At 41.0% G+C, this 17,803-nt stretch overlaps 1 protein-coding gene across 3 annotated transcripts in view; it reads left to right on the top strand.

The window, feature by feature from the left end:
* Nucleotides 1-17,803, top strand: part of elmo1 (engulfment and cell motility 1 (ced-12 homolog, C. elegans)) — a 214,730-nt gene that overhangs the window by 50,786 nt on the left and 146,141 nt on the right. Inside the window, exon 1 of one of the 3 annotated variants that reach the window (XM_061897074.1) lies at nucleotides 10,449-10,467. The exons of the other annotated variants lie outside the window; for them this stretch is intronic. The gene's annotated coding sequence lies outside the window, so the exon portion shown is untranslated. Of the gene's footprint in view, nucleotides 1-10,448; nucleotides 10,468-17,803 lie in introns of those variants that run through there. 3 annotated transcript variants of the gene reach the window in all.

Raw genomic sequence — 17,803 nt, forward strand, 5'->3', positions numbered from 1 at the left:
ATACATGCTAACATTACATTTTAACATGCCATGTTAGCAATATAAGATAGCTCTGTGAGCTACATGCTAACATTACAATTTGCCATGCTAAGTTAGCAATATTAACATAGCCATGTGAGCTTCATGCTAATATTACATTTTAAACATGCTAAGTTAGCAATATTAACATAGCTATGTAAGCTATATGCCAACATGACATTTTACCATGCCACGATAGCAATATTAACATAGCCATATGAGCTACATGCTAACATTACATTTTACCATGCCAAGTTAGCAGTATTAACATAGCCATGTGAGCTTCATGCTAATATTACATTTTAAACATGCTAAGTTAGCAATATTAACATAGCTATGTGAGCTACATGCCAACATGACATTTTACCATGCCAAGATAGCAATATTAACATAGCCATGTGAGCTACATGCTAACATTACATTTTACCATGCCAAGTTAGCAGTATTAACATAGCCATGTGAGCTACATGCTAACATTACATTTTAACATGCCATGTTAGCAATATAAGATTGCTCTGTGAGCTACATGCTAACATTACATTTTGCCATGCTAAGTTAGCAATATTAACATAGCCATGTGAGCTACATGCTAATATTACATTTTAACATGCTAAGTTAGCAATATTAATATAGCTATGTGAACTACATGCCAACATTACATTTTAACATCAATCAATCAATCAAACATGCTAAGTTAGCAACATTAGCAGAGCTATGTGAGCTACATCTGCGATGAGGTGGCGACTTGTCCAGGGTGTACGCTGCCTTCCGCCCGATTGTAGCTGAGATAGGCACCAGCGCCCCCCGCGACGCCAAAGGGAATAAGCGGTAGAAAATAGATGGATGGATGTGAGCTACATGCTAACATTGCATTTTAACATGCTAATCTAGCAACATTAGCATAGCTATGTGAGCTACATCTGCGATGAGGTGGCGACTTGTCCAGGGTGTACCGCGCCTTCCGCCTGATTGTAGCTGAGATGGGCACCAGCGCCCCCCCCCGCGACCCCAAAGGGAATAAGCGGTAGAAAATGGATGGATGGATGTGAGCTACATGCTAACATTGCATTTTAACATGCAACATTCTATCATGCTAGGTTAGCATACTCCGTCCATCCATTTCCTACCGCTTGTCCCTTTCGCCGACACTCATTGAAGAAAAACAACATTGAAGCAAACTTACACCTCCCTCATCTGCAACTGATTGGCGGAAAATTGCTTTATTTTAAGATGTGTAGTGAAGCCCGTTTGCCTTTTAAGTGTAAAAACTTGAAAAGCGATCGTTTGAGCGCCTTTTCATCGGGGAAGATTAGATATTTTGATCATGTTTGATGTTCACGCTGAAGTGAAGCTTTTTTTTAGCCGGGCCGTGACTCACAGTGCAAACTTTGTGCAGACGTGGCCCGCATGCAGGGCGGGGCCCACAGCTGCACGCGCACAGACGGCCCCTTTCAGCGCCCGCCGTATATTTGACACATGACATCACAGCTGAGGATGTCAACTTTCCTCTCGCCGACATCTTTTTCTTTTTTTTTTTGTGTGCGGCGACTGACTCTTTTCCTCTTTTGGTGGCAAACGCCCACTTCCTCCTCGGGGGCCGCTCGCCCTCGTTAGCCCGAGGCGCAGGAGGTTGTGTGTGTGTGTGTGTACTGTACTTTTTCTATTTATGTACAAACCCCGTTTCCATATGAGTTGGGAAATACTGTTAGATGTAAATATAAACAGAATACAATGATTTGCTAATCCATTTCAAGCCATATTCAGTTGAATATGCTACAAAGACAACATATTTGATGTTCAAACTCTTAAACCTTGTTTTTTTTGTTGCAAATAATCATTAACTTTAAAATTTGATGCCAGCAACACGTGACAAAGAAGTTGGGAAAGGTGGCAATAAATACTGATCAAGTTGAGGAATGCTCATCAAACACTTATTTGGAACATTCCACAGGTGTGCAGGCTAATTGGGAACAGGTGGGTGCCATGATTGGGTATAAAAATCAATCAATCAATCAATGTTTATTTATATAGCCCCAAATCACAAATGTCTCAAAGGACTGCACAAATCATTACGACTACAACATCCTCGGAAGAACCCACAAAAGGGCAAGGAAAACTCACATCCAGTGGGCAGGGAGAATTCACATCCAGTGGGACGCCAGTGACAATGCTGACTATGAGAAACCTTGGAGAGGACCTCAGATGTGGGCAACCCCCCCCCCCCCTCTAGGGGACCGAAAGCAATGGATGTCGAGCGGGTCTAACATGATACTGTGAAAGTTCAATCCATAGTGGCTCCAAGACAGCAGCGAGAGTCCCGTCCACAGGAAACCATCTTCCCAAAAAAATGCTAAGTAATTCACAAACAAGGATGGGGCGAGGGTCACCAGTTTTAGAACAACATTTCTCAACGAGCTATTGCAAGGAATTTAGGGATTTTACCATCTACGGTCCGTAAAATCATCAAAAAGTTCAGAGAATCTGAAGAAATCACTGCACGTAAGCGATGATATTACAGAAATGTGATCCCTCAGGCGGTACTGCATCAAAAACCGACATCAGTGTGTAAAGGCTATCACCACATGGGCTCAGAAACACTTCATAAAACCACTGTCAGTAACTACAGTTGGTCGCTACATCTGTAAGTGCAAGTTGAAACTCTGTGAGTTACATGCGAACCTTACATTTTAACATGCTAAGTTAGCAATGTTAAGATTGCTTTGTGAGATACATGCTAACATTACATTTTAGTGTGCCAAGTTAGCAATATTAACATAGCCATGTTAGCTACATGTTAACATTACATTTTATCATTCTAAGTTAGCAATTTTAAGAATGCTCTGTGAGCTACTTGCTAACATTACATTTTAATGTGCCAAGTTAGCAATATTAAGATTGCTCTGTGAGATACATGCTAACATTACTGTTAACATGCCAAGTTAGCAATATTAACATAGCTATGGGAGCTACATGCTAACTTTACATTTTAACATTCTAAGTTAGCAATAATAAGATTGCTCTGTGAGCTACATGCTAACATTACATTTTAACATTCTAAGTTAGCAATAATAAGATTGCTCTGTGAGCTACATGCTAACCTTACATTTTAACATACTAAGTTAGCAATATTCAGATTGCTATCAGAGTTACATGCTAACATTACATTTTAACATGCTAGGTTAGCAACAGTAACATAGTTTTCTGAGCTACATGCTAACATTACATTTTAACATGCTTATTTAGCAATATTAACATAGCTATGTGAGCTACATGCTAACATTACATTTTGCCATGCTAAGTTAGCAATATTAACATAGCCATGTTAGCTAAATGCTAATATTACATTTTAACATGCTTATTTAGCAATATTAACATAGCTTTGTGAGCTACATGTGGCATGTAGCTATTTGAGCTACATGCCAACATGCAGGCTAATTGGGAACAGGTTGGTGCCATGATTGGGTATAAAAGTAGCTTTCATGAAATGCTAAGTAATTCACAAACAAGGATGGGGTGAGGGTCACCAATTTGTAAGCAAATTGTCAAACAGTTTTAGAACAACATTTCTCAACGAGCTATTGCAAGGAATTTAGGTATTTTACCATCTACGGTCCGTAAAATCATCAAAAGGTTTAGAGAATCTGGAGAAATCCCTGCACGTAAGCGATGATATTACGGACTTTTGATCCCTCAGACGGTACTGCATCAAAAACCGACATCAGTGTGTAAAGGCTATCACCACATGGGCTCAGGGACACTTTATAAAACCACTGTCAGTAATTACAGTTGGTCGCTACATCTGTAAGTGCAAGTTAAAACTCTACTATGCAAAGCAAAACCCATTTATCAACAACACCCGGGAACGCCGCCGGCTTGGCTGGCCCCGAGATCACCTAAGATGGACTGATGCAAAGTGGAAAAGTGTTCTGTGGTCTGACAAGTCCACATTTCAAATTAGATTTGGAAACAGAGGACGTGGTGTCCTCCAGAACAAAGAGGAAAATAATCATTCGGATTGTTATAGGCGCAAAGTTGAAAAGCCAGCATCTGTGATGGTATGAGGGTGTAATAGTGCCCAAGGCATGGGTAACTTACACATCTGTGAAGGCACCATTAATGCTTGGAGCAAAATATGTTGACATCCAAGCAACGTTAACATGGACGCCCCTGGTTAATTCAGCAAGACAATGCCAAGCCACGTGTTCCAACAGCGTGGTTTCGTAGTAAAAGAGTGCGGGTACTTTCCTGGCCCGCCTGCAGTCCAGGCATGGAAAATGTGTGGCGCATTATGAAGCGTAAAATATGACAGCGGAGACCCCGGACTGTTGAACGACTGAAGCTCTACATAAAACAAGAATGGAATAGAATTCCACTTTCAAAGCTTGAACAATTAGTTTCCTCAGTTCCCAAACGTTTATTGAGTGTTGTTAAAATAAAATGTGATGTAACACAGTGGTGAACATGCCCTTTCCCAACTACTTTGGCACGTGTTGCAGCCATGAAATTCTAAGTTAATTATTATTTGCAAAAAAAAAAAATGTTAATGAGTTTGAACATCAAATATTTTATCTTTGTAGTGCATTCAATTGAATATGGGTTGAATATTATTTGCAAATCATTGTATTCTGTTTACATTTACATCCAACACAATTTCCCAACTCATATGGAAACGGGGTTTGTACTTGTGACACTCTCTACCTTTACATACACACTACAACAACGTTGTGGTACGTCCGATCCGGTCCCACTTGGACTAAAGATGGCATGTCGTGTGCAAGGATGCTTGGTTATATTTCTACCACGTATGGATCCTCCGCTGACGTCGCACAAATTCCAATTGGAGCACTTAGATCAGGGGTCTCCAAAGTGCAGCCCGGGGGCCATTTGCGGCCCGCGGGTCCTTTTTTAACGGCCCCACGGCACATTTTAAAAGTACTATGGAAAACAATTAAAACATAAGAAGTTGTATAAAAGAGCAAATGTAAAATGTATCAGGAACATGTTGCAATGTTTACTGTAATAACACAAAGCTGCCATGCAGGCTGTTTCTTTCTTTAAAAAATAATAATGAATCAAAATCAATGTCATTATGAATTATTGACCTATTCAGGGCTCCAATTACGTCACATTAAATATTCTACTTGGAGGTATTTGGCTAACTTTTTGCAACTCAACGCCAAAAAAACGGAAATGCTGATTATCGGTCCTGCTAGACACCGACCTCTATTTAATGATACAACTCTAACATTTGACAACCAAACAATTAAACAAAGCGACACGGTAAAGAATCTGGGTATTATCTTCGACCCAACCCTCTCCTTTGAGGCACACATTAAAAGCGTTACTAAAACGGCCTTCTTTCATCTCCGTAATATCGCTAAAATTCGCTCCATTCGGTCCACTAAAGACGCTGAGATCATTATCCATGCGTTTGTTACGTCTCGCCTCGACTACTGTAACGTATTATTTTCGGGTCTCCCCATGTCTAGCATTAAAAGATTACAGTTGGTACAAAATGCGGCTGCTAGACTTTTGACAAGAACAAGAAAGTTTGATCACATTACGCCTGTACTGGCTCACCTGCACTGGCTTCCTGTGCACTTAAGATGTGACTTTAAGGTTTTACTACTTCCGTATAAAATACTACACGGTCTAGCTCCATCCTATCTTGCCGATTGTATTGTACCATATGTCCCGGCAAGAAATCTGCGTTCAAAAGACTCCGGCTTATTAGTGATTCCCAAAGCCCAAAAAAAGTCTGCGGGCTATAGAGCGTTTTCCGTTCAGGCTCCAGTACTCTGGAATGCCCTCCCGGTAACAGTTCGAGATGCCACCTCAGTAGAAGCATTTAAGTCTCACCTTAAAACTCATTTGTATACTCTAGCCTTTAAATAGACTCCCTTTTTAGACCAGTTGATCTGCCGTTTCTTTTCTTTTTCTCCTATGTCCCACTCTCCCTTGTGGAGGGGGTCCGGTCCGATCCGGTGGCCATGTACTGCTCGCCTGTGTATCGGCTGGGGACATCTCTGCGCTGCTGATCCGCCTCCGCTTGGGATGGTTTCCTGCTGGCTCCGCTGTGAACGGGACTCTCGCTGCTGTGTTGGATCCGCTTTGGACTGGACTCTCGCGACTGTGTTGGATCCATTATGGATTGAACTTTCACAGTATCATGTTAGACCCGCTCGACATCCATTGCTTTCCTCCTCTCCAAGGTTCTCATAGTCATCATTGTCACCGACGTCCCACTGGGTGTGAGTTTTCCTTGCCCTTATGTGGGCCTACCGAGGATGTGGTAGTGGTTTGTGCAGCCCTTTGAGACACTAGTGATTTAGGGCTATATAAGTAAACATTGATTGATTGATTGATATTTTTGTGGGCAAACGTTGGATATTTTGTGTTTGCCATATAAAAACCTGAGCTGTTTTTTTTTTTTTTCAAAAAGGGCCTAAAACGAACAAACAAAAAACATAAACTACAAAAAAACTTAGAATTTACGAATAGATCTGAAGTTGATCTCAAGACCATTGTGTTAAAAGTAAACAGTACAAAAATATATATATATAAAAAATTTTTTTTAACACTTTAATGAGTAGGACCCCGTTGGATCAGTGTGTTTTGTTTTTAAGTGTCATTGCACAAAAAATTGTGAATTAAAATCAACGGTGTTATAAGTTGTTGACCTTTTTACGGCTCCAATTATTATATAATCTCAAATATTCTACTTAAAAATTTTATTGGGTGAAAATATTGCATATTTTGTGTTTTTTTCCCTAGTGTGTGAATGTGAGTGTGAATGTTGTCTGTCTATCTGTGTTGGCCCTGCGATGAGGTGGCGACTTGTCCAGGGTGTACCCCGCCTTCCGCCCGATTGTAGCTGAGATAGGCGCCAGCGCCCCCCGCGACCCTGAAAGGGAATAAGCACTAGAAAATGGATGGATGGATGTTTTTTTTCCATAAAAAAAAACATGGTTTTCTTTGACTAAAAAAAGCATACAACTTAAATCTTTAAAAACGTCATATTGGCAGATAGACCTAATGTTGATCTAGAGCAGTGGTTCTTAACCTGGGTTCGATTGAACCCTAAGGGTTCGGTGAGTCGCCCTCAGGGGTTCGGCGGACGTCAAAACACACCCGACTTATCGTGTAAATACAAACTTCGCCCTATCAGCTGGCTGATTTGCAGGTGTGTGATTTGTTATGAGTTCATGCACTGTGTTGGTTTTGTTTTTTGAACAAGGTGATGTTTATGCACGCTTCATTTTGTGCACCAGTAAAAAAAACAAACCATGGTAACACTTTAGTATCAATCAATCAATCAATCAATGTTTATTTATATAGCCCCAAATCACAAATGTCTCAAAGGACTGCACAAATCATTACAACTACAACATCCTCGGAAGAACCCACAAAAGGGCAAGGAAAACTCACACCCAGTGGGCAGGGAGAATTCACATCCAGTGGGACGCCAGTGACAATGCTGACTATGAGAAACCTTGGAGAGGACCTCAGATGTGGGCAACCTCCACCCCTCTAGGGGACCGAAAGCAATGGAAGTCGAGCGGGTCTAACATGATGCTGTGAAAGTTCAATCCATAGTGGCTCCAACACAGCCGCGAGAGTTCAGTTCAAGCGGATCCAAGACAGCAGCGAGAGTCCCGTCCACAGGAAACCATCTCAAGCGGAGGCGGATCAGCAGCGTAGAGATGTCCCCAATCGATACAGGCGAGCGGTCCATCCTGGGTCTCGACTCTGGACAGCCAGTACTTCATCCATGGTCATCGGACCGGACCCCCTCCACAAAGGAGGGGGGGACATAGGAGAAAGAAAAGAAGCGGCAGATCAACTGGTCTAAAAAGGAGGTCTATTTAAAGGCTAGAGTATACAGATGAGTTTTAAGGTGAGACTTAAATGCTTCTACTGAGGTAGCATCTCGAACTGTTACCGGGAGGGCATTCCAGAGTACTGGAGCCCGAACGGAAAACGCTCTATAGCCCGCAGACTTTTTTTGGGCTCTAGGAATCACTAATAAGCCGGAGTCTTTTGAACGCAGATTTCTTGCCGGGACATACGGTACAATAAAATCAGCAAGATAGGATGGAGCTAGACCGTGTAGTATTTTATACGTAAGTAGTAAAACCTTAAAGTCACATCTTAAGTGCACAGGAAGCCAGCGCAGGTATGAACATATTTACCATTAATTAGTTGCTTATTAACATGCAAATTAGTAACATGTTGGCTCTTAACTAGTCATTATTAAGTACTTATTGATGCCTTATTGGGCATGGCCATAGAACCCCTAACCCTAACTAAATAACTCTAAATTAAGTCTTTATTACCTAGAACAGGGGTAGGGAACCTATGGCTCTAGAGCCAGATGTGGCTTTTTTGATGACTGCATCTGGCTCTCGGATAAATCTGAGCTGACATTGCTTAACACGATAAGTAATGAATAATTCCACTTGTAATCACAGTGTTAAAAATAACGTTCAAAATATAAAACATTCTCATGCATTTTTAATCCATCCATCCGTTTTCTACCGCACCTGTTCAAGAAGTTGCGTTAATGGTAAGAAGTTATTTATTTATTATTGGTTAGTGTGGGGCTTGCCCTCCTGGGGGTTCTTCAGACCCCCAAGCACCGACATGAGAGCCATCCGAGTCCGTGGTTCTCTCCCGGAAAAGGGTGGAGTGCCATCTCCGGGTTGGGGAGGAGACCCTGCCCCAAGTGGAGGAGTTCAAGTACCTAGGAGTCTTGTTCACGAGTGAGGGAAGAGTGGATCGTGAGATCGACAGGCGGATCGGTGCGGCGTCTTCAGTAATGCGGACATTGTACCGATCTGTTGTGGTGAAGAAGGAGCTGAGCCGGAAGGCAAATCTCTCAATTTACCGGTCGATTTACGTTCCCATCCTCACCTATGGTCATGAGCTTTGGGTGATGACCGAAAGGATAAGATCACGGGTACAAGCGGCCGAAATGAGTTTCCTCCGCCGGGTGGCGGGTCTCTCCCTTAGAGATAGGGTGAGAAGCTCTGCCATCCGGGAGGAACTCAAAGTAAAGCCGCTGCTCCTCCACATCGAGAGGAGCCAGATGAGGTGGTTCGGGCATCTGGTCAGGATGCCACCCGAACGCCTCCCTAGGGAGGTGTTTAGGGCACGTCCAACCGGTAGGAGGCCACGGGGAAGACCCAGGACACGTTGGGAAGACTATGTCTCCCGACTGGCCTGGGAACGCCTCGGGATCCCCCGGGAAGAGCTAGACGAAGTGGCTGGGGAGAGGGAAGTCTGGGCTTCCCTGCTTAAGCTGCTGCCCCAGCGACCCGACCTCGGATAAACGGAAGAAGATGGATGGATGGATGGAATATTGTTTTATTTTTCAATAAGTCTCTCAGTTGCTTTCCAGCAATTGTATTTCCAGCCCCAACCCAGTCTCTCCTCCTGGCTGCTGCTAATAACAGAGCGACAGGTGATTAGATAATAAGGCCAAGGTGGGCCATCTACGCACCTGTCGCTGCAGGCCCGCAGGCCACGCCCCCTCCACAGTTAGCTTCAGAATAACAATATTATTACAAAGATTATACTCTAGAAATGTTGGTCTTACTTAAAAATGCACATGTTTAGTTGTGTTCAGTGTTAAAAAAAAAATATGATATGGCTCTTATGGAAATATATTTTTATATATTTGGCTTTTTGGCTCTCTCAGCCAAAAAGGTTCCCGACCCCTGATTTAAAATGTGTTCCCCTAGTGTCCAAATAACTGTAAATTAAGTCTTTGTTATTTAGAATATGTTACCAAAAACATACTACTTTGTCTTGAATTTGAAAAAAAAAAAAAACTTTAATTTTTCACTAAAGAAGGGTTCGGTGAATGCGTATATGAAACTGGTGGGGTTCGGTACCTCCAACAAGGTTAAGAACCACTGATCCAAACATTTAGAACTTGAATAATAATAATACTGAATAATGACACATTTTAAGAATTTTATTTTTACCAAAACCCTTTGGGGTCCCCGGGATCAAGCCTGAGCGGAGGCCTGAATGTATATTTTTTGTACATATATTGGATTGTTTTTTTAAATAAATGGCCACCGCTTGCTTTGATTTTTCAGTGCGCGGCCCTCAGTGGAAAAAGTTTGGACACCCCTGGCTCAGAGAAAGTATAACGATTGTTTAGTACAATCGTGCAAACGCACAACAGCAGGTTGCAATAGTTGTTTTGCATGATGTTTTAATCATGGTTTGTGTAGCAAACACGCTGCTATTGTCACGCAAGTGAGTGCCGACTTCCTTTCAGTGCATTGTGCGTTGTTGTGTTGAAAGACTCACACTTCCTTCACACAAAATACAGACTGAAGCTTTTTGTCTTCCTCTTTTCTTTTTTGTCTACCGGCCGTTGTCTTGTCAGCCTTTTGTGCGTCGCTGAAGTCTTCCTGTCGGCTGGCAGGGAAACGGGTGAAGTCCTTTTTTTTTTTTTTTTTTCAATACATTCCGTTGTGTTGCAGCTTGTGTGCGACCTTAGTGTGTTTTTCTGCATAAAATGTGTTGCTTTCCTGTGTGCTGCCACTGAAGTCAGGCGGTAACTTGAGCATCTTGTGGCCTCAGCATCAAACATCTGCAACTTTGTCCTCTTGCACTTTGTCATACACACACACACACACACACACACACACACACACACACACACACACGCTCCTGTGGTGCCGCAAGTCCTTTGTAGAGGCATCAGATGAAGAGCAGGTCTTCTTTCTGTTTTTTGAAGCGCAGCCAGCACAATGCTTCATCTGGACACACCCGTGCTCAAGGACACACACACACACTCACTCACACACACACAAACACACACATTCTTGTATTTGTTACCTTCTTGAGACCTCCGAAAAATGCCTACCTCTTTAGGACCACCTTTTCTAGATATATAAATATTTGTATTTATAACATCAATGGGTCAGCAACCTTTTTGAAAGCAAGAGCTACTTCTTGGGTACTGATTAATGCCAAGGGCTACCAGTTTGATACACACTTAAATCAAATGCCAGAAATAGCCAATTTGCTCAATTTACCTTTAATAAATAAATCCGTATATACAAAAAAATGTGTATTTCTGTCCGTCATTCCGTCGTACATTTTTTTTCCTTTGACGGCAGGTTTTTTGTAGAGAATAAATGATGAAAAGAACACCCAATTGAACGGTTTAAAAGAGGAGAAAACACGAAAAAATGACAATTAAATTTTGAAACATAATTTATCTTCAATTTCGACTCTTTAAAATTCAAAATTCAACCGAAAAATATGAAGAGAAAAAGTAGCTAATTTGAATCTATTTGAAAAAATTAAAAAAATAATTTATGGAACATCATTAGTCATTTTTCCTGATTAAGATTAATTTTAGAATTTTGATGACCTGTTTTAAATAGGTTAAAATCCAATCTGCATTTTTTTAGAATATATAACAAATTGGACCAAGCTATATTTCTAACAAAGACAAATCATTATTTCTTCTAGATTTTCCTGAACAAAATTTTTTTAAGAAATTCAAAAAACTTTGAAATTAGATTTAAATTTGATTCTACAGATTTTCTAGATTTGACAGAATTTTTTATTTTTATTTTAATCATAAGTTTGAAGAAATATTTCAAAAATATTCTTCGTCAAAAAAACAGAAGTTAAGATGAAAAATTAAATTAAATTGTATTTATTATTCTTTACAATAAAAAAAACAACACTTCAATATTGATTTAAATTGTCAGGAAAGAAGAGGAAGGAATTTAAAAGGTAAAAAGGTATATGTGTTTAAAAATCCTAAAATAATTTTTAAGGTTGTATTTTTTTTCTCTAAAATTGTCTTTCTGAAAGTTAAAAGATGCAAAGTAAAAAAAAATACTGAATTTTTTTTACACAAATGGAGACCAAGTCTTTAAAATATTTTCTTGGATTTTTAATTTCTATTTGTGTTCTGTCTCTCTTAGAATCAAAAATGTCGAGCAAAGCGAGACCAGCTTGCTAGTAAATAAATACAATTTAAAAAATAGAGGCAGCTCACTGGTAAGTGCTGCTATTTGAGCTATTTTTAGAACAGGCCAGCGGGCGACTCATCTGGTCCTTACGTCCGTCCCCCCCAACCCCGCCCACTTCAACCGATGTAGCAGGAGTGAAGTGAAGTGAATTATATTTACATAGCGCTTTTCTCTAGTGACTCAAAGCGCTTTACATAGTGAAACCCAATATCTAAGTTACATTTAAACCAGTGTGGGTGGCACTGGGAGCAGGTGGGTAAAGTGTCTTGCCCAAGGACACAACAGCAGTGACTAGGATGGCAGAAGTGGGAATCGAACCTGCAACGCTCAAGTTGCTGGCACGGCCACTCTACCAACCGAGCTATTCCGTGTATAATGTAGCCCGGAAGAGTTAGGGATGCATTGGATTCTGGGTATCTGTTCTGTTGTGTTTATGTGGTGTTACAGTGCGGATGTTCTCCCGAAATGTGTTTGTCATTTTTGTTTGGTGTGGTTTCACAGTGTGGCGATAATTATAGTAAGAGTGTTAAAGTTGTTTATATCACAACCCTCAGTGTAACCTGTATGGCTGTCGAACAAGTGTGCCTTGTAGTCGCTTGCGCATTGAGTCAGCAGCCGCACACTAGATGTGGCCGGCCGGGACTCGGATAGCATAGTATTAAAGCGGACGCGACGACATGGTCGAGAGGACGTTTAAGGCATTGCCATCACGGCACGCCCTCAATATTTTGGTCCGGGTGAGAACTTAAAAATTTTATCGGGGGGGGATTTCTGGGAGAGGCACTGAAATCCGGAAAAATGGGGGGGTCGGCAGGCAGAAGTGGGTAGTAACGCGCTACATTTACTCCGTTACATCTACATGAGTAACTTTTGGGATAAATTGTACTTCTAAGAGTAGTTTTTATGCAACATACTTTTACTTTTACTTGAGTATATTTATAGAGAAGAAACGCTACTTTTACTCCGCTCCATTTATCTACATTCAGGTCGCTACTCGCTACTTTTTTATCGATCTATTAATGTTTGTTTTAGTTTTTCAAAGTAGGATATACGCATGCCTGCGTTTCACCAATCACATGCAGTCACTGGTGATGTTGGACCAATCAAACAGAGCCAGGCGGTCACATGACCGTCACACGTAAAACCCGACTTAAACATGTTGACAAACTTATTGGGGTGTTACCAATAAGTGGTCAATTGTACGGAATATGTACTGTATTGTGCAATCTACTAATAAAAGTTTCAATCAATCAATCAAAATTGAAAAGGAAAAAATACATTCTTTATTTCAACCATACTTCCCGTTAAAAGCCTAAAGACTGATCGCACAGTTCCTGTCTTCACAATAAAAGTGCCGCTCCATCGCGCCTCCGCTAACAAAATAAGAGTCTCCGAAAGCCAGAGCATACAAGCTAGCAAACTACGACCGAAAGGAGGACTTTTTTTCTCCTCCATTTTAAAACGTGGACGTTATAAGCACTACTGTCTGATTCCAATCAATGCAAGTCATCAGAATCAGGTAATACACCCACTTATATTCTTGTCTCCATGAAAGATAGGAATCTATATGATAACATGCATGTGTATTCATTAAAACACCTTTAACATGTCAACAAAAACGGCAAAATAAATAAATATAAATTATATATACTGTATATATATATATATATATATATGTATATATATATATATGATATGTGTGTATGTATATATGAGGTAGATCACCTCGACTTGGTCATTTATTAAGTAATTGATTAACGTTGAAAAACTTATTGGGGTGTTACCATTTAGTGGTCAATTGTACGGAATATGTACTGTACTGTATAATCTACTAATACAAGTTTCAATCAATCAATCAATCAATCAATGCCTACTGAGCCTATGGTGCTGTTAAGTTATTGTGGCTCAATGTGCCTTAATGTTTTTTATTTTAATGTACTATTTAATATATATTATTATTTTAGTTGCTTAAGAGATAATCCTGGCTCTGAATTTGCTCGTTGCTATTTTTATGTTTTTGTGCATTATTTGTTGCCGTAATCATAAAAAAAAACAGGTTACTCATCAGTTACTCAGCACTTGAGTAGTTTTTTTCACAACATACTTTTTACTTTTACTCAAGTAAATATTTGGGTGACTACTCCTTACTTTTACTTGAGTAATAAATCTCTAAAGTAACAGTACTCTTACTTGAGTACAATTTCTGGCTACTCTACCCACCTCTTTCGGCAGGTATGCAGCTGAGCCACATCAGAGTTGCCGACCCCTGGTATAGAGGATCTTTGCACAGTGTTGATAATCAGACATTTTGCCGAAGTTTTCTGGCGTGTTGCATTTGAGCGTGTATTGATGTGGGGTCAACATAACCCTATATGTGGCTCCCCGCCTTCTATCCTGCAGGGAAGACGTGACCCTCAAACTCCACCTCATAAATAATTGAGGCGAAAGGCGCTGCTTGACAAATCTTCCTCTCTCATTACCGTCTTTGTCCGTCCATTGATGCGCCTTCAAGCGGCGGGGTCACATGTCCGCTGTGTAACGTGACCGCCCCCCCCCCCCTCCGCCCTTCCGGCACTGAGCTGTGGACCCACATGCAGGACCTGAGGGGCCTCGCTGTGTCACATGGCACGTGGCGCCACGCAATATAACCTGCTCCAACTGTTCGGACGGCGATAACGACAGAAATCATGTCAACGACAAATTCCACAAAATAACATGTAAAATAGAATAGAATAGAAAGTACTTTATTGATCCCGGGGGGAAATTCAGCACCACAGTTCGCTCACACTAAACAATAATAATGATAAATAATATATAACATATATTATATATATAATATATGAATAATATAATTATATTCGGGCTTCACGGTGGCAGAGGGGTTCGTGCGTCTGCCTCACAATACGAAGGTCCTGCAGTCCTGGGTTCAAATCCAGGCTCGGGATCTTTCTGTGTGGAGTTTGCATGTTCTCCCCGAATGCGTGGGTTCCCTCCGGGTACTCCGGCTTCCTCCCACTTCCAAAGACATGCACCTGGGGATAGGTTGATCGGCAACACTAAATTGGCCCTAGTGCGTGAATGTGAGTGTGAATGTTGTCTGTCTATCTGTGTTGGCCCTGCGATGAGGTGGCGACTTGTCCAGGGTGTACCCCGCCTTCCGCCCGATTGTAGCTGAGATAGCCGCCAGCGCCCCCCGCGACCCCGAAAGGGAATAAGCGGTAGAAAATGGATGGATAATTATATTCTACATATATTCTACATTTAAGTGCAGTCAAGAAGGAATATGTCCTACGTCTTTAAAACAACAACAACAACAACAAATGTTTTGGGACATTAAAATATTGATCTGATCACTACAGTATCAGCCATATATTGATACTGGTTATATATTCTCCAATGGTGTGTATTGTTTAACTAGTAAGAAACATCATTTATTTGCCGCCATTCATCATTTCATCATCATTTATTTTTATTCCTTTCATGAAAATGCATATTTACAAGCCACGTACAATTGACACTTTCATTGTTTTGTTTTTTTGTTTTTTTTTCTTATACATTTCCATGATCAGAAAGGAGCAGATGGAAGAATGATATTCTTAAATTTATCTGCCCCTTTTTTAACACAATTTACAGTATTTTAGATGACTTTATAACTGTTCCCTCCACCCATACCCAAACTCCAACATACTTTTCCATTTTCCTTTAAGCATTTTCACAATGACACGTCCAATCTAAATCAAAACTCAGTTTGATATAATTTCAGTTTTCTCTTTTTATAACTCTTTTTAAATACTAAGATATTCTTACAGCTTTTTAAGTCTTTATTTAGAGAATTCCATGCTTTCACACCAACAACAGACAAGCACATTTGTTTCAAATTTGTTCGCGCTCTTGGATGTTTAAAGTCATACGGCCTTCTGTGGTTCTCATCTTCAGATGTGAACACAAATAACTTTTGTATGTCCTTCGGAAGAACTTTATTTCTCGCTTTGAACATCATTAATAGTGTATTCAATTCTACAATGTCTTTTAGTTTTAGTAATCCTGACCTAATTAAAGGCCTACTGAAAGCCACTACTAGCGACCACGCAGTCTGATAGTTTATATATCAATGATGAAATATTAACATTGCAACACATGCCATTACGGCCGCTTTAGTTTACTAAATTGCAATTTTAAATTCCGCACGAAAGTATCATGCTAAAACGTCGCGGTATGATGACGCGTGCGCGTGACGTCACGCATTGTAGAGGAAATTTTGGTCCAGCACCGTTCACAGCTATAAGTCGTCTCTTTTCATCGCATAATTCCACAGTAATATGGACTTCTTTGTTGCTGAATCTTTTGTCAATTTGTCCAATTAATAATGGAGACGTCAAAGAAGAAAGGTGTAGGTGGGTAGCGGTGTATTGCGGCCGCCTTTAGCAACACATGCCAATACGGCCTTTTTAGTTTACTAAATTGCAATTTTAAATTCCGCGCGGAAGTATCGTGCTAAAACGTCGCGGTATGATGACGCGTGCGCGTGACGTCACGCATTGTAGAGGACATTTTGGTCCAGCACCGTTCACAGCTATAAGTCATCTCTTTTCATCGCATAATTCTACAGTATTCTGGACATCTGTGTTGCTGAATCTTTTGCAATTTGTTCAATTAATAATGGAGACATCAAAGAAGAAAGATGTAGGTGGGAAGCGGTGTATTGCGGCTGCCTTTAGCAACACATGCCAATACGGCCTTTTTAGTTTCCTAAATTGCAATTTTAAATTCCGCGCGGAAGTATCGTGCTAAAACGTCGCGGTATGATGACGCGTGCGCGTGACGTCACGCATTGTAGAGGACATTTTGGTCCAGCACCGTTCACAGCTATAAGTCGTCTCTTTTCATCGCATAATTCCACAGTATTCTGGACATCTGTGTTGCTGAATCATTTGCAATTTGTTCAATTAATAATGGAGACGTCAAAGAAGAAAGATGTAGGTGGGAAGCGGTGTATTGCGGCCCCCGTTAGCAACACAAACACAGCCAGTGTTTCCTTGTTTACATTCCCGAAAGATGACGGTGAAGCTTTACTATGGAACAGAGCGGTCAAGCGAACATGGTTCCCTACCACATGTCAACCGGCAGGTTTCGGTGAGAAAATGGTGGTATTAAGTCAGCCTTTACCATAAACATGAGCGGAGAGCTTGCATTGTTCCTCCTGCACCTGTCAAAGACGCAGCTGGGGACTCTCTTGCCTCCTCCCACCGGCCGCCCCCGACCGTTGGATGCTTCCACCGTGGAGGAGGGAAAAAAAATAAATAAATCTCAACCCGGCCCTCACAGGTTCCTTTGCATCGTTGAGAAACGTGGCTTCCCTCGGAGACACTGGCGGTCACCACACTTGTGGCCACACCCCTCCGACTTTCAGGTTGTACAGGTACGACCATATAATCTCACTAAAACACTAGTAACACAATAAGCAGATAAGGGATTTTCCAGAATTATCCTAGTAAATTTGCCTCATAACATCTGAATTGCTCTGCCGTTTAGTTTTTTTTTTTTTCCTAGTCCTTCACTCTCACTTTCCTCATCCACGAATCTTTCATCCTCACTCAAATTAATGGGGAAATCGTCGCTTTCTCGGTCCGAATCGCTCTCGCTGCTGGTGGCCATGATTGTAAACAATGTTCAGATGTGAGGAGCTCCACAACCCGTGACGTCACGCGCAGATTGTCTGCTACTTCCGGTACAGGCAAGGCTTTTTTATTAGCGACCAAAAGTTGCGAACTTTA

The sequence above is a fragment of the Nerophis ophidion genome, linkage group LG04, assembly GCF_033978795.1.
Source record: "Nerophis ophidion isolate RoL-2023_Sa linkage group LG04, RoL_Noph_v1.0, whole genome shotgun sequence".
NCBI classification, from domain to species: domain Eukaryota; kingdom Metazoa; phylum Chordata; class Actinopteri; order Syngnathiformes; family Syngnathidae; genus Nerophis; species Nerophis ophidion.